Genomic DNA, 24,177 nt, shown 5'->3' with positions numbered 1-24,177 from the left:
TACTTAACATGTACAAATTCACAATATTCAAAAAAGAAAAGCAACATAAATGTCTATGGACAGATGAATAAAAAACGTGTGGCCTTTGTACACATTACACACAATGAAATATTAATCAGCCTTTAAAAAGATAAAAATGCTACCATTTTAAAACACATGGATGGACCTGGAAGACATTTTGTTAACTAAAATCAGTCAGTTGTAGGACAAATGCTGCATGATATCTCTTATATGAGGCACTTAAAATAATCAATGGTATAGAAGTAAATAGTAGAATGATGGTTACCAGAAGATGTCAGGGGTATAAAGTTACAGTTACACAATATAAGTAAGTTCCAGAGATCTGCTGCACAACAAACAGTGGTCATAATCAACAATAAGGTATTGTGTACATAAAAATTTAGGCCGGGTGTGGTGGCTCATGCCTGTAATCCCAGCACTTTGGGAGGCGGAGGCCAGCGGATCACCTGAGGTCAGGAGCTCAAGACCAGCCTGATCAACATCTCTGCTAAAATACAACGTCTCTACTAAAAATACAAAATTAGCTGGGCGTGGTGGTGCATGCCTGTAATCCCAGCTACTCGGGAGGCTGAGGCAGGAGAATCACTTGAACCCGGGCTTGCAGTGAGCCAAGATCGTGCCATTGCACTCCAGCCTGGGCAACAAGAGCAAAACTCCATCTTAAGAAAAAAAAAAAAAAAAAAAAAAAAGGTATTAAGAAGGTAGATCTCATGATAAGTGTTCTTACTACAAAAATAAATGAACAGCCGAGAGTGGTGGCTCACACCTGTAATCCCAGCACTTTGGGAGGCCGAGGTGGGCAGATCACAAGGTCAGGAGATCGAGATCATCCCGGATAGTACGGTGAAATCCCGTCTCTACTAAAAATACAAAAAATTAGCCGGGCGTGGTGGCGGGCTCCTGAAGTCCCAGCTATGGGGAGGCTGAGGCAGGAGAATGGCGTGAACCCTGGAGGCGGAGCTTGCAGTGAGCCGAGATCGCGCCACTGCACTCTAGCCTGGGTGACAGAGCAAGACTCTGTCTCAAAAAATTAAAAAAAATAAAAACAAAAAATGAACACACACAAAAACCCCAGAAAACAAAAAAGCAAAGGTACACAAGGAAACTTTTGGAGGTGATATAAACCTCCTATCTGGATGGTGGCGACAGTAACTTGAATTTATAACATATACAAACTCACCAAACTGCATATATTAATAATATGAAATTTTTGTATACTAATAAACTCTAAATAAAACAGAAAAAAATGTGTAGAATTTTACAAGTTTTGAAATACATACACACCAGTGAAAGCATCACTGTAATTGAGATAATGAACAAAATTCGTCAGCCCCAACGGTGTCCCCAAGGCACTGTTCACCCCACTCCCCACTCAGACAAACATTGTTCTGCTTTCTATCACTATAGATGAGACTGACTTTTCTGGAGTTTTATGTAAGTGTAATTATACAGTGTATTCTCTTTTTCTGTCTGGATTCTTTCACTGAGCATAATTATTTTGGGATTGATCCATGCTGTAATGTTTATCAGTTTTTATTGATGAATAATATTCCATTGTAGAAATATTCCATGGCTGTTTATTCTTTCACCTAGTGATGAATATTTGTGTTGCTTCCTTTCAGATTTGGATTATTGCAAATAGGCTGCTATGAATATTTATGATATTTATGTACAAGTCTTTGTATGAATGTTGAGGAAAAGAAGCCACAACGAAATATATGTCTTCATTTATATAGAATACAAAATGAGGCAAAATTATTCTATGGTATTAGAAATCACAATAGTAGTTATCCTCTGGGAAGTATGATAGTGACTAAAAGGGTGCCTGAAGTGGGTTGCTTTTGGACTCTGGTAATAGTGTGCTTCTTTTTTTAAAATTTTATTTTATATCGATGCATAATAGATGTACATATTTTCAGGGTACATGTGATAATTTCATATATTCATATAATTTGTAAAGATCAGATCAGTATAATTGGGATATTTATAACCTTAAATATTTTTCTTTTATCTACACTGGAAACATTCAAATTATTCTTTTGTAGTTATTTGAAACATGCAATGGATGATTATAAATTATACGCACCCTCCTGATCTATCAAACACTATATCTTATTTCTTCTGTCAAACTATATATTTGTACCCATTAATCAACCTGTTTCTTCGTCTTGATGTTGATTACATAATCAGTCAGTATATGAAAATTCAGTGAGCATATTTTAGATATTTATTATTTTATAGGTATCCTATACATGGATTAAAAGTGAGGCTGCTGAAATAGTTGTGGTTAGATCTATATGGTTCTGTATACATTGCCTGACTGGTATGTCTGTTTCTTATTTCATAGCCTATTACTATTCCACTCATAAACTCCCAGTATCCTCTCTGTTTTTCCTATACCACTGCCTTTATAGCCTGTACTGTAATTATTTATTTTAGTTTAGGTCTTTCTTGTTACACTATAAATTTTCTGCAACAAAAGAAAAAAAGATAATGTCTAACTTTTCACCTTTGTTTTTATTCTGCAATATGGTGCTTGGTACAGAGCAGATATTCAGTGGACCCTTAGATGAATACTATAAAGCCTTCTTTGTTGTTTGCTTATGCTTATGCTCAAAGGTTAGCCCCTGAGTCTTCATTATTTGACTTCTTCTAGAGCCTTCAGTTTTCCTACTGTCTACAAATTATTGACTAGGTTGTGTGATATTGAGAGATTTTCTTCCAAATGAAATGCTTTGTTTTAGCATCATTTTTTCAATGATAATAATTTGTGTTATTGAGTACTTACAACGTACGTACTCTGTTTAAGCACTTTACATCTGCTTACTCTTTGAAGATGCACAACCCAACAATATTCCCATTGTATAAACTGGGAAACTGAGGTACAAAGAAGTAGAATGTCATATCACATTGTTAGTAAGTCACAGAACTCAAATTTGATTCCAGACAATCTGGCTTCAGAACTCATGCTTTTATTCAGTTTAGTCTTTTATGTGTATATATGCTATATTATATCATTATGTTTCCTCACTTCCTTCAGAACTTCAATAAAATGTTAGCTTTTCAGAGTGGCTTTCTTTGGGCACTTTACATGAGATAGCATCCCTTACAATACTGTCTATAATTCTTACCCTGCTTTATTTTTTTCACAGCACTGCCACCACTCTATATGTTGTATATTTATTTCTATTTTCTTCTTGTACATTTCTCCCCACAAGAACGGTATTTCCATGAGAGCAGAGACTTTATCTGTTTTGCTTTTGACTTTATTCCTATCTCATAGAATAAGGCCTGGGACATAATAAGTGTTTAATAAATATTTGTTGAATGAATGCATGAACGTTTCATAGAATCAATCTATGCTATGGCATCGTGGTGCTAAGTACAAAGGGACAGCAAAGGTTTGTAAAAAAAATCTTCTAGCAGAATCATTTTCTGCTTATAAACCAAAATGGATCTTTATTAGGCAGAAACATGGATACCAATACAAATTCATGCCCTGTCAATCTTAACGCAAGGCCATTTTTTAAGATTCTTTGAAGATACACTGTCAAGTGAGTTTTTATTCTGGGGAAACTTTCTTCTGGCAAAGGGGAATTGAAAGAGAGTTTTTATATTACTTGCATTTTATCACTTGCATTTTGGAAAGATTTCTATGGCTGCTCCATGCAGAGTGGATTATATAGTGGGCACAATGGAAGACATGGTAAGCAGTTAACGAAGTCGTAGAGTTAATCCATGAGAGAATTAACTGAAGCCTTGAACTAGAACTATAAAGTAGCTATGTAGATGAGAAAGGATGGATTTCAGAGAGAGTAGAATTCATAGGGCTTGGTGAATAATTCATCAGGGGTAAGAAATACCTACCAGGTTTCTGTTTTAGGGAATATCAACTACATAGACAGAAAATAAGGAAAGTCTGGGAAAATGATGAATTTTGTTTTCAACATAATAAATTGGAAATGCATGTAGTATATTCAAGTGGATCCAGTCAGTAGACAATCAGAAATTTAGACCTGGAACTTAGCACCTATGGCTGGAGAGCTATATTTCAAAGTCATCAAATGCCCCAAGTTGCATAGGGAGATTATGAAGAATATTATTCCATTGGATTCATATGTATCACACAATAACCAACTCTGTGATTGTAACTGAAAAAGACTTTACTGGGAGGACCTTGAATAAATGAAATAATTGATGGCAAGACAGGTCAAACTTAGAAACTAAGCAAAAGCAAGTTTAAAAGAACACTACAGTGTAATTCCATTGCACCAGCACTGAACACTGAATGCCACAGTTTGCACTGGTACTCTGCCAGCGCTGAGTACTGGCCACTGCTACTGTATTATCAGCTTGCAGTTTCTGTTGCTATCATCACTGTTGCTGCTGCTGCTGCTGCTGCTGCTCAAATGATCATCAATTCTAAGTGGTCAGGAACTTCTGTAGATAGTATCCATGGAGGGTAAGGAGCATGTGTCTGACTTGTATAGCCTGAGTGCCCAATTCACTGATACCAGAAAGCCTTAAAATCCAAATCTCTGGTTTCTAGGAGGGTTAAAAGTTGAGACCCACCAAGAAGATACCACCAAATATACTTAGTTAACAACATTAGGTTTATTCATTGCTGCTGCAACAGAGATCATATATGATGGAGAACCATGCAGCATCTCAGCAAGAGGGAGTTAGAAGGGACCTATAGATTATTTTGAAAGGGTTCAAAAAATGGGGACTATTACTTTGGGATTTGGAATAGAAGTCACCATAATAGAGGTTCCATTTAGTTTTGGTCCTCATCAGAAAACTCAGAATCTACATCTATTTTAATAGCTTTCAAATTAAGAAATAGTAATAAACTATCTAACACTTTATTTTTCTTCATTGTATTCAAGGATAAACTTCTTCCCATACGTCTTTAAAAAGTGTTATTTATTGGTCAGCTTCAGAGGAGAGCTCTCAGTTGGCTCCATACAAATCAAGAGTGTTGATATTGTTTTCTTGTTTTTGATCTATAAAAATTATGAGTTTTATTGTAGCATACAATATTCTTCTAAGGTGCCAAATCATAATAAATATTCTCCCCAACCATTCTACCTTAAAAAGCAATTACTGGTTGAGCATCATTAATATGAAAATTCAAAATCCAAATTCTGAAATGCTCCAATGAGCACTTCCTTTGAACATCATGTTGGCACTCAAAATATTTCAGATTTTAAAGCATTGTAGGTTTTGGATTTTCACACTAGGGATATTCAACCTTTATTCTCAATTGTGTGTTTTTCATCTGAGGAGTCCTCTGAGATGTATTTAAAATGACTAGCTTTAGTTTCATGACCTCCAAAACTAAATCTACCAGAGAATGACTCCCATGAGAGAGCCGAATTCATTTAGCCACTATAAATAGTTCAGTATGCCTGTAAATTACAACGTATACAGTGGTTTTGCAGGCAATAAAACCAGAAAGGTGTAAGCTGGTGTCAAATTATAAGGTTCCTTGAATGCAATATTAAGGAATTTAGACCTTTTCTTTAAATAATTGTATTTCTGAGCCCAGAAATGATATGATCAAATTATTTTGGGGTTTACTCTGGTGATGATGTATGGACTGGAAGCAGCTGAAAGTGGAGGCAGGAAGACTAGTGAAGAGGCTGGTACAAATGCCTGGGTTTCCGTCATCTAAGAAGTAAGAAGGGCAAAACTAAGTGGCAGAGGGGATGAAAAGAGAGTATACATTCAAGAGAAAATAATGGAGATAGAATACATAGGTGTTTGTAACTAATTGTAGAATGATAGAGAAAAAAGTTTAGAACAGCTTCCATATTTCTATTATTTAAGGCTACTGGGAGCATAGTAGTAATACTCATTAAAATAGCAAATAGACAAGAGGCAAGTTTTTTCTCCTTGTTTCATTTGAACTCATTCCTTTTCTTATGGGGGAAGTGGGCTTCCTCATCTAGTTTTGGTGCTAATGGTTGTTCTCCATTCCTAAGAATGAAGCCCTGCTCACAGTGTAAAGTGTCAGTACAGTTTTACCCTGGCAACATAACCTACTGTAGCCTGACAGGGAAATAATTTTCTGAACCAGCCTTCTCCAAGAGTGAATTGCTCTTGAGAAATAACTGTCTATCTCTTCCTTGGCCATTAATGTTAAGAAAACAAAATCATCTTTGATCTCCTTCGTGTTGCAGAGAACTTTATTGAAAAAAATACATTACTACTTCTAGAACATGCAAAATGCTTTTACACCTAACTGAATGCTGATGGTAGTGTCATTTACTTTGCTTGGGATTCCCATTCTACCTTCTCCATCTGGTGAACTCATTATCTCTTAAGTCCTAATTCCAGTGTTATCTTATATAAAGCCATCTGTAGGTCAAGCTCTGATTACAAGCTCTCATAGTACTCTGACTTCTGGGTATCATGAATCCCAGCTATAATAAATTAATATATTAATTTCATAATAATTTAACATCTAAATTGTATGATAGAATGTATGCTCCATCAGGGCAGGAACTGTGTCTGCTTTGTTAACCCTTGAATTGCTATGACACACATAATAAGACTTCATAGTAGCCATTATTATTACTAATTGGAAGCTTTTATAACTACTCCATTAGGTTGCAAGGACCTGAAGGCGACAGCCATGTGTTAATCCTCATCCTTAGCCCAGTGCCTAGAATCTAATACATACTCAAAAGATGTTTGTTAAATTGATTTTAAAAATTAGTTATCTAGTTGATGAAATTAAAAAGCTTTAATTGGGACCAGGTGTGATGGCTCACACCTGTAATCCCAGCACTTTGGGAGGCTGAGGTGGGCAGATCACTTGATTCCAGGAGTTTGAGACCAGCCTGGGCAACATGGTGAAACCTTGTCTCTGCAACAAAAACACAAAAATTAGCCAGGTATGGTGGCATGTATCTGTAGTCCCAGCTACTCGAGAGACTGAGGCACAGGAATTGCTTGAACCCAGGAGGCGGAGATTGCAGTGAGCTGAGATCGCCATTGCACTCCAGCCTGGGTGACAGAACCAGTTTCAAAACAAAACAAACGAAAAAAAGCTTTAATTTTCAGAGATGTTATAAAGTGAAGTATTAGTATAGTACAAAAGTAAAGAGACTACATAATCAACCTGTTTTGTCCACATGATAAAAATAATTTGAAGAATCAGACTTTTCTTGCTCTTTGAGCAATCAGCCAAGTGTTATCACATTGACAAAAAAAAATTAATCTTTCTTCAATAAAACTCAAGTTCAGAAACATAATGTTTTATGACAGTATGTTGAAAAGCAATGGTTGATGCAAGATTTGCTTTATGTAACTATAATTACCGATAAGAAATAATGCAATTAGACTTCATGTCTTTTACAGTTCTTTGATTGAAGTGAGTTTTCAGTATGAGACACATTTCACAATGGTCTCGTTTAGAGTAGATTTCTTACCCATTGTTATTTTTATTGTACAGTCCATTATTTCTGATAGCTGTCCTATTATATTTTATTTCACAACTTCCAAGTGCTGATTGATAATAGTCATTTTTTTGGCATTATAATCTTTATGATAAATTATATCCATGGGAAAAAATTATTCCTGGTCAGGGCCAAGCAGAAAGTTATCCTAAGTGAAATTTGTTCTTAAGTTGCTATTTCACCAGAGAGCTGGGCAAGGTGGTTGAATAGGAACAGCTCCAGTCTGCAGCTCCCAGTGAGGCCAACACAGAAGGCGGGTGATTTCTGCATTTCCAACTGAGGTACCCGGTTCATCTCACTGGGACTGGTTAGACAGTTGTTGCAGCCCACAGAGGGTGAGCGGAAGCAGGGTGGGGCACTGCCTCACCTGGGAAGCACAAGGGGTCAGGGGACTCCCTCCCCTAGCCAAGGGAAGCCATGAGGGACTGTGCCATGAGGGATGGTGTACTATGGCCCAGATACTGCACTTTTCCCATGGTCTTCACAACCCACAGACCAGTAGATTCCATCAGGTGCCTATACCACATGGGCCCTGGGTTTCAAGCACAAACTGGACAGCCGTTTGGGCAGACACTGAGCTAGTTGCAGGAGTTTTTTTCATACCCCAGTGGCACCTGGAACACCAGCGAGACACAACCATTCACTCCCCTGGAAAGGGGGCTGAAGCCAGGGAGCCAAGTGGTCTAGCTCAGCAGATCCCAGCCCCACAGAGCCCAGGAAGCTAAGATCCACTGGCTTGAAATTCTCACTGTCAGTACAGCAGTCTGAAGTCGACCTAGGATGCTTGAGCTTGGTGTGGGGAGGGGTGTCTGCCATTACTAAGGCTTGAGTAGGCAGTTTTCCTCTCACAGTGTAAACAAAGCCACCTGGAAGTTCAGACTTTGTGGAGCCCACCTCAGTGCTGGAAAGCCACTGTAGCCAGACTGCCTCTCTAGATTCCTCCCCTCTGGGCAAGATCTCTCTGAAAGAAAGGCAGCAGCCTTGTCAGGGGCTTACAGATAAAACTCTCATCTCCCTGGGACAGAGCACCTGGGGGAAGGGGTGGCTGTGGGTGCAGCTTCAGCAATCTTAAACATTCCTGCCTGCCAGATCTGAAGAGAGCAGCAGATCTCCCAGCACAGCACACAAGCTCTGCTAAGGGACAGACTGCCTCCTCAAGTGGGTCCCTGACCCCTGTGCCTCCTGACTGAGAGACGACAGATACCCCATACAGGAGAGCTCTGGCTGGCTTCTGGCATATGGCCCTCTGGGATGAAAATTCCAGAGGAAGGAGCAGGCAGCAATCTTGACTCTTCTACAGCCTCCACTGGTGATACCCAGGCAAACAGGGTCTGGAGTGGACCCCCAGCAAACTCCAGTAGACCTGCAGAAGAGGGGCCTGACTGTTAGAAGGAAAATTAACAAACAGAAAGCAATAGCATCACAATCAACAAAAAGGACGACCATGCAAAAACTCCATAAACTCCATCTGAAGGCCACCAACAGTAAAGACCAAAGGTAGATAAATCCACAAAGATGAGAAAAAACCAGCACAAAAAGGCTAAAAATTCCACAAACCAGAATGTGTCTTCTCTCCAAAGCATCCCAACCCCTTGTCAGCAAGGGAACAAAACTGCATGGAGAATGAGTTTGATGAACTGACAGAAGTAGGCTTCAGAAGGTGGGTAATAATAAACTCCTCTGGGCTAAAGGAGCATGTTCTAACCCAATGCAAGGAAGTTAAGAACCTTGATAAAAGGTTTATGGAATTGCTAAATAGAATAACCCAGGTTAGAGAAGAACATAAATGACCTGCTGGAGCTGAAAAACACAGTACAAGAACTTCGTGAAGCATGCACAGTCTTCAATAGCCGATTTAATCAAGAGAAAGAAAGGATATCAGAGATTGAAGATCAACTTAATAAAATAAAGCATGAAGACAAGATTAGAGAAAAAAGAATGAAAAGGAATGAACAAAGCCTCCAAGAAATATGGGACTATGTGAAAAGACCAAACCTACATTTGATTGGTACACCTGAAAGTTACAGGGAGATTGAAACCAAGTTGGAAAACACGCTTCAGGATATTATCCAGGAGAACTTCCCCAACCTAGCAAGACAGGCAAATATTCAAATTTAGGAAATACAGAGAACACCACAAAGGTACTCCTTGAGAAGAGCAACCCAAGACACATAATCGTCAGATTCACCAAAGTTGAAAAGAAGGAAAAAATGTTAAGGGCAGCCAGAGAGAAAGGTCGGGTTACCCACAAAGGGAAGCCCATCAGACATACAGCAGATCTCTCTGCAGATACTATACAAGCCAGAAGAGACTGGGGCCAATATTCAACGCTCTTAAATAAAAGAATTTTCAACCCAGAATTTCATATCCAGCCAAACTAAGCTTCATAAGTGAAGGAGAAAATTCTTTACAGACAAGCAAATGCTGAGGGATTTTGTCACCACCAGGCCTGTCTTACAAGAGCTCCTAAAGGAAGCACTAAATATGGAAAGGAAAAACCAGTACCAGCACTGCAAAAACAAACCAAAATGTAAAGATCATTGATACTATAAGGAAACTGCATCAACTAATGGGCAAAATAGCCAGCTAGCATTATAATGACAGGATCAAATTCACACATAACAATATTAACCTTGAACATAAATGGGCTAAATGCCTCAATTAAAAGGCACAGACTGGCAAACTGGATAAAGAGTTAAAACACATCAATGTGCTGTATTCAGGAGACCCATCTCACATGCAAAGACACATAAGCTCAAAATAAAGGAAAGGAGGAAGATTTACCAAGCAAATGGAAAGCAGAATAAAACGGGGGTTGCAATCCTAGTGTGTGATAAAACAGACTTTAAACCAACAAAGATCAAAAGAGACAAGGAAAGGCATTACATAATGGTAAAGGGATAGATGCAACAAGAAGAGCTAACTATCCTAAATATATATGCACCCAATACAGGAGCGCCCAGATTCATAAAGCAAGTTCTTAGAGGCCTACAAAGAGACTTAGACTCCCACACAAATAATAGTGGGAGACTTTAACACTCCACTGTCAATATTAGACAGATCAACAATACAGAGAATTAACAAGGATAATCAGGACTTGAACTCAGCTCTGGACCAAGCAGACCTAATAGACATCTACAGAACTCTCTACTCCAAATCAAAAGAATATACATTCTTCTCAGCACCACATAGCACTTATTCTAAAATTGACCATATAATTGGAAGCAAAACACTCAGCAAATGAAACAGAATGGAAATCATAACAAACACTCTCTCAGATCACAGTGCAATCAAATTAGAACTGAGGATTAAGAAGCTCACTCAAGCTGAGATCACGCCACTGCACTCCAGCCTGGGCGAAAGAGGGAGACTCCGTCTCAAAAAAAAAAAAAAAAAGAAGCTCACTCAAAACTGCACAACTACATGGAAACTGAACAGCCTGCTCCTGAATGACTACTGGGTAAATAATGAAATTAAAGCAGAAATAAATGAGTTATTTGAAACCAATGAAAACAAAGACATAACATACCAGAATCTCTGAAACACAGCTAAGGCAGTGTTTAGAGGAAAATTTATAGCACTAAATGGCCACAAGACAAAGCAGAAAAGATCTAAAATTGACACCCTAACATCACAATTAAAAGAACTAGAGAAGCAAGAGCAAACAAATTTAAAAGCTAGCAGAAAACAAGAAATAATTAAGAGCAGAACTGAAGGAGATAGAGATACAGAAAACCCTTCAAAAAATTAGTGAATCCAGGAGCTGGTTTTTTGAAAAGATTAACAAAATAGATCTCTAGCCAGACTAATAAAGAAGAAAAGAGAGAAGAATCAAATGAAACAATAAAAAGTGATGAAGGGGAGATCACCACTGATCCCACAGAAATACAAACTACCATCAGAGAATACTATAAACACCTCTACACCAATAAACTAGAAAATCTAGAAGAAATGGATAAATTCCTGGATACATACATCCTCCCAAGACTAAACCAGGAAGAAGTCTAATCCCTGAATAAACCACTAACAAGCTCTGAAATTGAGGCAGCAATTAATAGCCTACCAACCAAAAAAAGTTCAGGACTAGACAGATTCACAGCGGAATTCTACCAGAGGTATAAAGAGGAACTGGTACCATTCCTTCCGTATTTATATACACTATTCACAAATAGACCAGCAATACAGGTTTTAGCATTCAAGTGGTAAGAGAAGAATCTCTAGGAATATCTTACATAGAAGGAATAACTGTGTTGAGTCAGAAACAAGTTGAGTCTGATGCTATATTATTTTAAGAAGAAACAACTTACAGAAAAAGAATTTTTGAGTAATTTCTGGAAGATATAGTAAATATTTAAAAAGAGGAATACTAATTTGAAAAATGTTAACATATTTAATTGTGAAGTAATTAAAAGTAAAAGAAACAATGCATATAGAATCATAGACATGGTTTCTGAAAAAGCAGAAATTATAAACATTGGAAATCACTCTGATATCCACAGAATAACTGATGAAAAACCATGAAAATGGAAACCTAGAATATTGGAAAGTTAAATGTGGGAAGGAAAAAACATAAAGGATACTCCGAATCTTAAATGATTTATGAAAATTTCTTTTGTTAGTTTTTTGAGTAACATAAAAATTATGCAAATATATTGCTATATTTTTTGTATTTCTTTTAAACTTAAATGCACTTTTTCCTGATCTTTTTTTTTTTTACATCTTTAAAATTTTATTTTAGGTTCAGGGGTACATATGCAGGTTTGTTACATAGGTAAATTGCATGTCACAGGGGTTTGAGGTGCAGATTATTTTGTCACCCAGGTAATGAGCATCATACTCAATAAACGGTTTTTCTATCTTCACCCTCCCCCCACCCACAACCCTTGAGTAGGCCCTGGTGTCTGTTTCCTTTTTTTCGTCCATATATACTCAATATTTAGCTCTCACTTATAAGTGAGAATATGTGGTATTTGGTTTTCTGTGCCTGCATTAATTCACTTAAGATAATGCCCTCCATTATGTATAATTACATATGTAATATTCTACATTTAGATCATAGAACACTACACAGTCATAAAGAACTCAGTTATGTCCTCAATGGTAGACTTTATTCTGTCTACCATTGATGGGCATTTAGGTTGATTCCATGTCTGATTCCAAGTCTTCGCTTTTGTGAATAGTGCTGTGATGAAAATACACATGCATATGCCTTTATGATAGAATGATTTATATTCCTTTGGGTATATATCCAATAATGGGATTGCTGGATCAAATGGTCATTCTGTTGTAAGTTCTTTGAGAAATTGCCAAACTGCTTTCCACAATGACTAAACTAAGTTACCTCCCCATCAACAGTGTTTAAGTGTTCCCTTTTCTCCACAACCTTATCAACATCTGTGATTTTTTGACTTGTCATAATAGCCATTCCGACTGGTGTGAGATGGTATCTTATTATTGTTTTGATTTGCATGCTTCCCTCCCTCTTAAATCATGGAGGAAAATGTTTCTTAGAATCTCCTCCAGCAGAGTCCTCTTCCTATTCCAGTGGCCAGAACTGGGTCATAAGTTCATGTCCTAGTTGCAAAAGAAATTTGGAGAGTGACTATATGACATTTCTCGTCTGATGCAGGGCAGGTTCTACTGACAAGTAAAAAAGGTAGTTGCATGGGAAATAGCCATGGCTACTTTGGCAGATTACTTGTAAAGGTCCTTAGCCTCTAAAGTTCAAATTCTCCGACAGCTTCGTCACGGAATTATGCCTGTATAATACACCCATCAGGATATCGACAATCTAAGACCAAACTATGTAAAAGCACAGACCTCTGCAGATGGAAAATATTTGAAAAATAATAATAATTACAATAATTTTTAAAATACAAGTAAGAAAACAATACAGTATAACAACTCTTTACAAAGCATTTACATTGTATTATGTGTTTACATTGTATTAGGTTTTTAAAGCATACAGGAGGATGTGTGTAGGTTAGGTGCAACTACTATGCCATTTTGCAGAAATTAGAGTATCAGTGGATTTTTTTATGTCCATGAAGGTCATGGAACCAATTCCCCCAAGGATACTGAGCAATGATTATACACAAATATTAATACTCAGAAAGCCCAATATAACAAGTAATAACTTTTTCAATGAAATATAGACAGAAAACAATGAGCCTGACACATTGTCTGTGTGTCCTTGTGTATGCACACATGCATATGTATGTGTTAAAAGGGTCTTTTAGAAAAGAAACTTGGTGATGGTGGTGGTGGTCCTTGCCCAGTTATCTATAAGAGTTTTAAAACAGCTTAACTTGGCTTAACTATTTTTTCAGTGGCATTCAACATCTCTTCATGAGCATACAATGTAGGTTGCAATATGTTCTAATGAAAATGGGCATATTAGTAACTGATTATGTTTCTCATAACCTTTTGATCGAACTGCTACTACGTGCATTCTAGGACCTTCAGCTCTGACAGAGTAGCCCCCCGCCCCCAGATATAATGTCATTGTTATTGCTTATAGGGCACCTTTTCCCCCACAAGGAGCTCAAAAGGTCTATCAAGCATGATCATATCTTTGCTATGTAATCATGAGTTAGGATTGCACAATAATTTTCAGTCAGTGGAAAATTCATGTACAGCATGAATAAATAATTGGTTCTGGTTATAAATTCAAGAAGACTATATAGAAAGTAATGAAATTCAGACTTCTCCTCAGTCTAATTAAACCCTTCATTAAAAGCAGTAGTGCAGTATTTGTCGTATAGCCAGTTGCTGTTATTAAGGTACAATTTTACAATTTATTCTTTCTGTTTTATTAACAAATATTCCTTACTGTATAAACAAGATGTATTCTTAAAAGGTTACTAATGAAGTTATTTCTTTGTACAGAGTCTTTTTTTTTTGTATTGTGCATTAAACTAGAGACAATTATAGGAAAGAAAATTTTTTCAATAAGACATCACAATATTAACGTAAACTGTTCACTGTTGAATATCTAAAAGGAAAAAATATTTCCTAAGGAAATTCTCAAAATATGTGACAGCTTAATGCAAATTATATATTTTCAATGTTTATCCTAATAATTTAAATACTGCAAGGAGGAATACCTTAACTGATAAATATTAACAAAGTGGTTTAAAAAATTAGGTCTTCCCAATATTCTTTTACAAAATAATAGATGTTTAATTTGGTCACATATCCTTTTGGAAGATGCCAGAAGCCAGTTTGGCTTTTTGTTGTTCTTGAGGGAAGTTGAGTTGAAATGCTGAAAAGCACATAGCAATCACAGCTGTGACGTTGGTTAAAGATATAGTATTAACTAAAGGAAACATTTGATCATAGAAATCATGTTTTATCTGCCATCAGACACTAGGTATTTAATGTTTCCTGGTTTATAACAACAATGAGGTGTTATAATGAGGTGTTCTCATATATGAGGTGTTCTCATAATGAGGTGTTCCACAAGTTTCCTTTATTTATTGATTGATTTATTTATTTGTGTGTGTGTGTGAGACGGCAGTTTCACTCTTGTTGCCTAAGCTGGAGTGCAATGGTGCGATCTCAGCTTACTGCAACCTCCACCTACCAGGTTCAAGCAATTCTCCTGCCTTAGTCTGCCAAGTAGCTGGGATTACAGGCACCCACCACCACGCCCGGCTAATATTTTGTATTTTTAGTAGAAATGAGGCTTTACCACGTTGGCCAGGCTGGTCTCGAACTCTTAACCTCAGGTGATCCACCCACCTTGGCCTCCCAAAGTGCTGGGATTACCAGTGTGAGCCACTGTGCCCGTCCTGAGTTTGCATTTTTGAAGGATATAAAATCCTGGGCCTTGCAGTCTTCAGTAACTGTGCTGTAAAGAGCAATTTATTTCTAAAATTTTATAATGTGCAGTATATTCAAAGAGAATAATTAATAACAAGAGAAGAACATGATTATGTGATAAAATTGACAGGTCTAAATCATAAAATCCAAATGTCCATTAAACATAGGACACAGACTAAGCAAAGTGAAAAAATTCTTTTTTTAAGTTTCATTAAGAGAGAGACATCAGATAGCAATAACTGGGAGAAGTTTTCCTGTCCTTGTGCCATGAATAGCCAGTAATTGGAAAGAGTGAGCACATTTGAAAAACAAGTTAAAAACTGGAATGCGTAAGTCCATGCCAAAAATTTGCAGAATCCTGAGTCAGCAAATCCAAGTTACTGCTCTGGAAATTTATGGGAAAACAACATTCCAGCCAAATTTATGTGGCTTCAGAGGTAATCATACATTTAAATGGATAAAATCTCTGAATCTGATAGAAAGAAAATCATAGATTGTACAATTTTATCAAAGTGACAGATGTACCAAAATATTGCATAAATTCCATCACTGCTTCAACTGGAGTATTTTCCAACTTTGCAATTGGATAAATGCTGTAAAGTGATAGCATAATAGGAAGGACTTAATTTTAATAAATGCAACCAAAACGACAACATTGAGAGCAAATGTCTCTGGATTCCAGCAGTATTCCTCATTATTTGAAATAATATATACATATAAATAGTTAAGGATTTCAAATAATACACACATATAAATAGTTCTCTAGTGGCAATTTTATAATAATAAATATTCTCAATCCTTAATTTATCTGTTATATCTTTATTCAAGGTCTGGAAACTTAAATATTAGACTTTAAGAACAGGCATAGAATAGGGTTGATAGACTATGTCTTGTCCAAATCTGGCAAGTCAGCTTTTGTAAATAAAGATTTGTTGGAACAAAACCATGTCTATATGTTAACATATCATGTAACATAACAATGGTAGAATTGAGTAGAGCCAGAGACCATAGGGACTGCAGAGCCTGAAACATTTGCAATGTGGCCCTTTACAGAGAATGTTTGCTGACTCCTGGCATAGAATATAGTGAACTGTAGAGCATATATTTTTCATAAAAACATTCATATTTAAACAATGGTCAAGCCAGACAAAACAGGCCAGATTCAGATGACTGGCCAGTGCTGGAAAAAGAGATGAAGATCCTGTGTCAGCACTGTCACTAATTTTCTGTGTGATATGGAGCAAGTCACCAATTCTCCTCTAGTGAGAAGGGAGTGTCTCCCTTTGCTGAGGTTACAGTGCATAAGGCCAAATGGCAAAACCACATCGTCTTTAAGGGGAATGTGACACTAAGCCAGAGAACTATGTCCAAAATAATCATAAATGCAAGGAGAGCCTGAAGTGAATATTGGGAGCAGAGGTGCAGAGCCTAACAGGTCAGAGTTTCAAGCAGACAAATGAGGATGATCCAATCTAATTTAAATACTCATAATAACCTACTTAAATATACCCAGGCCTGTGTTTTCATAAATTAAGTATGTATATGCAATCATAGACTGAGATACACAAGAACTGTTTCATCTTCCATGAAATGAAGTTTTGGTAGAAAACTTCTGGCAAAGTGTGCTTCTAGTCTAAGAAATGTCCTGCAGGAAAGAAAAAAAGAAAAAATTCCTTGGTTACATAAACAGGAAATAGTCTAAACTATTTCCATCTGTTAGAAATTCACAACGAACATTTGTATATTTTGTCTGAGAAGTCCTGCCAATAAGAAGCTTAACATTTTTTTCAACAAGCTTTGCCAAAATGTACTGGCCATCTGAAATTTTTTTAAAATCATGCAACACCTATAAATCCTTAGAAAAACTTTAGACAACACTTTCTTAGACAATCTCTAAAGCGTTTTCAAACTCTGAAAGCTTTCACTATGTATTTTAATGTCTAACACAGAGAGTATTTATCATGTGTCAAGCACTATTTACATGATTTACCTATATTAACTATTTTAATCATAACAATAACCCTATAACATAGGGATTCTTATTATCATTCTTATAGATGACAAAACTGAGGTTCAAAGATGTTATTTAGCTTGTTCAAAGTCAAACAGCTAGTGAGTGGTGGAACCAGGATTCAGACCCAGGTAGTTTGAGTCCAGGGTCTGTTGTCTTAGCTACTATATATATATATAGTTTTGTTGTTGCACTTCAGATATTCAGAGAAGTAAAAACTACCTAAAACATCTCACCTAGTATTTCTTTTATTATTTGAATTTTTTAAAAACCTATTATTGGAAATGTCAGGAAGTTAACACAAGATTTGAACATACAGAGATTGGGCACTTTGGCTTTATCTGCCTTTAGCCCCATGCATATTCCATGATAAGTGAACTAATGTATCCTCATTATACTATTCATTAAAATAGGCCTATCAGGATTTCTCATTGACCACTGTTAATTAATTGTAGCTGCCCCCTTGGCAACTATCAATTAATTATAGATGCTTGATAGAAATTGAGTGGTTTCTCTTTGTAAATATTCTAGAATTCCAGCTTCTTACTGGTAAAGAATCATTCATTCATGCCTGTGTAAATATCTTCATTTAACCGTCATTGGTTGAGAAGCTATTTATGTTGTGAATAACATTGGCAAGTTACTGCTCTAATGGACTTTAAATCTAGCAGAGGGGGAAAAACAACAAGTAAACAAATAAAAACTAAGATATTTTCAGTGGTCGTTAATAAGAAAATAAAATAGGGTAATATATAAAATGAAGGCAGGAAGGATAGTTTATTTTGGTTGGTGGAAAATGGACTAACATATGAGCTGAGATGAGGAAAAGGGACTGGCTATGAGAAGATTTACAGGAAGAACATGCAGGCAGGAGCAACAGCAATAATAAAAGTAATGATTTAGAAATTTTACACATTTCAACCATTTTACATGTATAATGTGACTATAGATTGGTAAATATTTAATACAACCATTTTTATTAGAACTTTTCTCCTTAAGGTAACTGAGTTAATATGCAAATGAGTCTCAAAAATCAGCAAGATATTTGGTTCAGAGGGATGAAGTTCAAATAGTTAGCACTGATGGAGAATGTGTGCCAAACTTGTGATCAAGTCCTAATATTTGCTCCCTGACCTACAGTAGTGATCATATCTTCAAGTTCAGCTATTTGTATAAGGAAATCACACCCATGAACTTCCATGTGGGGAAAGGGAGATAGGCCCCAGACCCACCCGTGCTTACTTTCACCAAGAAGGAGTAGAGCCAATGAGGGCATTCCTCAAGTAAGCTAGTTTGAATAGCTAAGGGAAAGCCACGTGGGAACCCACCTCGTAGCATAAGGAGGTAACAAATGGAGGTAAGATGCTTACTTTTCTGACAATCAGTAAAGAGAGGAGACATTTGACAATGTCTGGAGACATTCTGATGGTAACAACTGTAAAGAGTGCTGCTTATATCTAGTGGGTACTTTGTATGCTGCTAAAGATCTTAGAGTGCACAAGATAATCCCCCACAACAAACAATTATCCCATACAAAATGTCAGTCGTGCCAAGGTTGAGAAACACTACATCCCAGAAATTTCCTTTTCCATTCATGAGAGTATGACAATAGACTTTTCTGCAACACACTCTAATGGGAAATTTTAGAGCTTCTTCACTTTGGACCAAAATCTTTTACATCCTTTGAGGATGTATTACATATATAAGATTATGTGCCTAACGCTATCTCGAGCTACAATCTCAAAAAAATCTGTTGATTATATCTCAACTTCAGAATTACTCTTTCAGTATTTTCATTATTTCTCTTTACATTTGCAAGTACATGTGATTTTTATAACAAGTTTCTCTAAAAACCAGCTCAAATGTCACTTCTTAAAATTATCCCTAATTACTGAACTGTTCGTTATTCCTTCTTCTGTGTTCCTATAGCAATCTATACATACTTTTATCGTGGCACTTATCATTCTATGAAGTAATTATTCATTTAAAGGTCATTCCCATTTAGAAAATAAGCCCTTCAGAGTAGAGGCTGTGTAGGATGTGCAAAACATCCTACAATGCACACGATAGTCCCCTATGTCAAAGAATTAACCTGTCCAAAATGTCAGTAGTGCTGAGGTGGAGAAACCCTGCGTCTCCGGAATCTTTGTAACTCCAGTACCCACAGGGCGCCTGCCACAAAGAAGCACATTACAGGAAGGAATGAATGAATGAATGATTGCTCACAAAGAACACTACTAACATAAAATCACCATGAGTTCTATTTTATTTTTTTGAGAAAATCTTACTTGTTTGTATGCTCATTAAATTAAAACCCTCTTACATATGTTCATCTAAAGGAACTTTTTTTGGACAATTCGACAGAATGATTACAGTTTAACAACTGGCACATAAAGAAGAAAAGTAATAGACTGTGTTATGGGCTGTCTAAAATCTTGTGGGTAAGTGAAGACAGTCAAACTTAGAAGAGTGAAATATAGCAAATAATACTGAATGCCATCTCTAAAAACAGAAATAAGAATATAATATTTTTAAAGGTATAAAATAGGGAAACAGCAGAAAGACAACTTCAAAAGTAGAAAATGTAATGACAGAATGAAACTATAGTGATAATAATTAAAAACTGGTGGAAACTAGGGTCATATAAATAAAATGAGATAAAATTAAAATGGAAGAAATGGTATTTTAAATAAAATAAATAAGCTTCAGGAAATGGGTCATAAAACCCTATGGGACAGCTTTTCTTTCCCCCAGAACAAGCAAAAGAAAAGAATTGTTGCCCATTCAAAAGAATGTCAAAGGAATAGTAGAAAGCTACATTATAAATTTTAAAATATAGTTTCTTGGGCATGAAGTTATGATCCAAAGTTTTCAAAAGCAATAGAAAAAGACTTAGAGGTGGAATAGGAATCAATCAAATTTAAACTACACTAACATAAAAGTAAGAAATATATATATATTTTTATACATTGTCTTAAGTGCCACCAGGCCCTCAGAGATAGGAAATATTTCAGGCTCAAGTATTCAGTTCCGTGGTTGTAGTACACAAGCAGCCAAATGTATCTGCTAGATACATTAGCAAATAAATATGACTGTGTTCCAATAAAACTTTATTTACAAAAACAAGAGCGTGAGGAGGGAAGATGGCGGACGAGAAGCTGCCGCCTGGGTGGGAGAAGCTCATGAGCAGCCCCCTCGGCCAAATGTACTACTTCAACCATATCACTAACGCCAGCCAGTGGGAGCCGCCCAGCGGGAACAGCAGCAGTGGCGGCAAAATCTGGCAGTGGGAGCCCGCCAGCATCCATTGCTCGCACCTGCTGGCGAAGCCAGTCAAGGCGGCCCTCGACCTGGCGGCAGGAGATCACCCAGACCAAGGAGGCGGCCCTGGAGCTGATCAGCGGCTACATCCAGAAGATCAAGGCAGGAGGGGAGGACTTTGAGTCTCTAGACTCTAGACTCACAATTCAGCGACTGCAGCTCGTCCAAGGTCGGGGGAGACCTGGGTGCCTTCAGCAAAGGTCAGATGAAGCCATTTGAAGACGCCTGGTTTGCGCGGTGGACGGGGGAGATGAGCGGGAGTGTTCACGGATTCTGGCATCCACGTCATTGTCCACACGGAGTGAGGGTTGGGGCCCCAGGCCTGGCCTCGGAGCGGGGCAGGGCGGCTGGGCCCACCTGCTCCCCCGCTGTCTGCTGGCCCGTGGCCGAACCCTCCGCTCCCTGGCACCATCACACAGTATTTATTGTTCCCAAAATGGCTGGGAGGGGGACCTTCCAGATTGGGGTCCCTGGGGTTCCCCACTCCCTGTCCATCCCCAGTTGGGGCTGCGACCACCAGACTCTCCCTTAAGGAGCTGACTTCAGCATGGGTAGGAGGCTCGCAGACCTAGAGCAGTGTGGTGGGAGGGGTGTTCCAAGGAGAAGATGTGGTCAGCAGAGCCGCCCCATGGCCCACCAGGTCCTGGAGGCAGATGCAAGGGCCCAGAGTTGTTTCTAGTTAAGCCACGCTTCTCTGTTCAGTAGCAAAAGCAAACACTTGTGGGCCCAGCTGTGGGCCCTCTGAGCCACTGTGCAGCACCCTTTCACCCCCAATTAAATCCGGAACCACTAAAAAAAACCACCAAGAGTGCCAGATAGATTTGGGCCTGCTCTGTTTTGGAAAGTAAACATTGGCAAATTTTAGTAGATCTAAATTGAATAATCAGTGTGTTTAGGAGTCTGGAAACACTATTATACAAGGGATTTAAGAGATCATTAATATTTAACCTATAAAAAGATAAGTCCTATTACTAATAAAATATTCCTTAAGACACTGAAGCATAAGATATCACTCATTTCTTCTTTTAATAAAATTAGTTTTGTCTTGGGCCTCAACCACTAGACTGGCAAAAAATCTACTCTCAGCTTTATATCATACCTCCTTGGACATCAGTGAGAACTACAGAATTCAGAGAATCCCGGAAATTGCCAAAGGACCTCTGGTCTTTAGCTTATTATGGTTCTCACTAGAATACATGTTGCCTAGAACTATACAGTCAAGTCAAAATCAGGTGACCTACTCTTCCTATAAGCATTTCTTATTCACTTGCCACACTTGGCTACTTGGTCCTTCCCCTGGGCCCGCAATACTTTGGTGCTTATTGTTTGTTTGCCACTCCATATTCCCAGGCTCAGAAGATGATCTAATTCTCTCCTCCTGGGCCCCAACTATTACCCAACCCCCTTTCCCTAGAAGCACCTATTCAGTGGTATAGATTTAGTGAGAGGTGTAGCAGATGTTCTTATAACATTGGCCAAGGTTTCACAACTATCTTTGGACTGCTGGTGGTCCCACACAGGACGTTCTGGGCATCTCGAAACATATTTTAAGATCTGGGGGGAGAAAGGAGACTGATAGATTTGAAAAAACTAACAATTCAAGAAAGTGTGTGGTAAACTCCAAGTAAATGATGCAAAAGGAAGAAAATGGAATGTGGATTAAAAAGGAGGGTTCGTTTTCAGGTAGAGTAGATAAGATTTTATTCCTCGAGTCTTTATTTCCAGTGAAGACTTTTTGCCTGAGCTCCAGACACACACATACACACACACACACTTTTTCCTGATATAAGTGTCTTGCATTCACCTCAAAGCCAAGACAGTATTTAAAATACAATCCATTACATTCAGCCTATCTCCACCTTAGATTTATTCCATTCTAATATTCTCTCACTCCGATTCAACTGAGAGCCTATCTTTAATTTTTTCCTCTCCTTTACATCTGACGTCCAGTCAGTCATCATTAATCAAGTCATGTCTTTTTCCAAAGCATCTCTCCTATCTGCCACCACATTATTCATATTGCCATTGCCTTATTTCTGACCCCAATTATATCCCACATGAATTTCAAGACAGTCTGTTATCTGGCCTTATGGCTAGCATATCCTCTCCACATTCCCCATGTCATTCCAAGCTGCTGATGTGAGCTTTCTAAAATAAAAACCTGGTATATTTTTCCTACCTGAACCTTAAAGCCTTCCATTGCCTTCAAGCTAAAACTCAAATTCCTTGGCTTGACACAGGAGATAACCTCATGATCTAGTGCTTACCTACATATTATTTCTTACATCCTATCATTTTTCTTATTTCTTATCAATTTTTACATTCTTTCTTTATTTTTTTTTTTTATTTTTTTTGAGACGAAGTCTTGCTCTTGTCCCCCAGCCTGGAGTGCGATGGTGCTATCACGACTCACTGCAACCTTCGCCTCCCAGGTTCAAGCAATTCTCCTGCCTCCGACTCCCGAGTAGCTGGGATTACAGGCACCTGCCACCAGGCCTGGCTAATTTTTGTATTTTTAGTAGAGACAGGGTTTCATCATGTTGGCCAGGCTGCTCTCGAACTGCTGACCCCAGGTGATCCGCCTGCCTCAGCTTTCCAGAGTGCTGGGATTACAGGTGTGAGTCAACACACCCGGCACATTATTTCTTACTATTCCTACTAAACTGCAGTTCCTTGAATGGACCATGATCTCTTCCATCCCACCTCTTTGATGTTTTCTCCTGAAATGACCATCTCCCCTGACTCTGTAACCTCATCAGCTCCTCCAAAGTAAAGCTTCAGTAAAGCCTTCCATTTTCTATTCCTACCTCCCTACTGAAAAAGTACCTCTCCTTTTTGTTCTTTAGCAACCTACATGTATGATTTTTATGGCAAATACCATATTAGTAGAAATTATTCATTCCATTTATAATTTATCTTGATTATGAATTACTTAATATTGGGGACAACACCTTTCATCTTTAAAACCCTGAAACTTGAAAGAAAATAGAAAATCAACGTATTTTTATTATTGAATAAATGATTTTGAGTGATAAATGGGTAAAAGCATATTGAATAGAAGAAAGAACATTAGCAAAAGATTAAAACTTCTAAAACTAATCACCTCAAAATTACCACTAATCTCCATGTTGTCAAATTAAGTGGTCAGTTCTCAGATCTATCAGCAGCTTTTGTCACAATTGGTCATAGCATCCACCTTGAAATACTATTCTTACTTGGCTTCCAGGACTCTACACTCTTCTTATTTTTTCTCCAATGCCCCTAGTCACTTTTCAGTTTTATTTATTTATCCTTCATATCCATTTAGACCTATTCTCTTTTCATCTCCATTTATGCCCTTGATGATCTCATATTCTCAAGACCTCACAATAGTATTTTTTCTTCAACTATTATAGGTAAATGCGCAAACTGGCCCAGTTGGAAAGACTTGACCTAGGCAGTAATGAATTCAGTGAGCTGGTAAGCTGGTATGCTACCATGCTCAAATTATGTCTTTCCTAGACTTTTTTCTTGATGTCTAGGCTTGTTTATGCA

The 24,177-nt window shown here is 37.6% G+C and overlaps 1 protein-coding gene and 1 pseudogene across 10 annotated transcripts in view; both read left to right on the top strand.

The window, feature by feature from the left end:
• Positions 1-24,177, top strand: part of LOC105498361 (leucine rich repeat containing 7) — a 571,142-nt gene that overhangs the window by 330,057 nt on the left and 216,908 nt on the right. The gene's annotated exons all lie outside the window — the stretch shown is intronic.
• On the top strand, positions 14,426-21,069 carry LOC112429595 (peptidyl-prolyl cis-trans isomerase NIMA-interacting 1 pseudogene; annotated as a pseudogene).

Source organism: Macaca nemestrina, chromosome 1 (genome assembly GCF_043159975.1).
Source record: "Macaca nemestrina isolate mMacNem1 chromosome 1, mMacNem.hap1, whole genome shotgun sequence".
NCBI lineage: Eukaryota > Metazoa > Chordata > Mammalia > Primates > Cercopithecidae > Macaca > Macaca nemestrina.
This window is presented reverse-complemented; position numbering and strand designations above follow the sequence as displayed.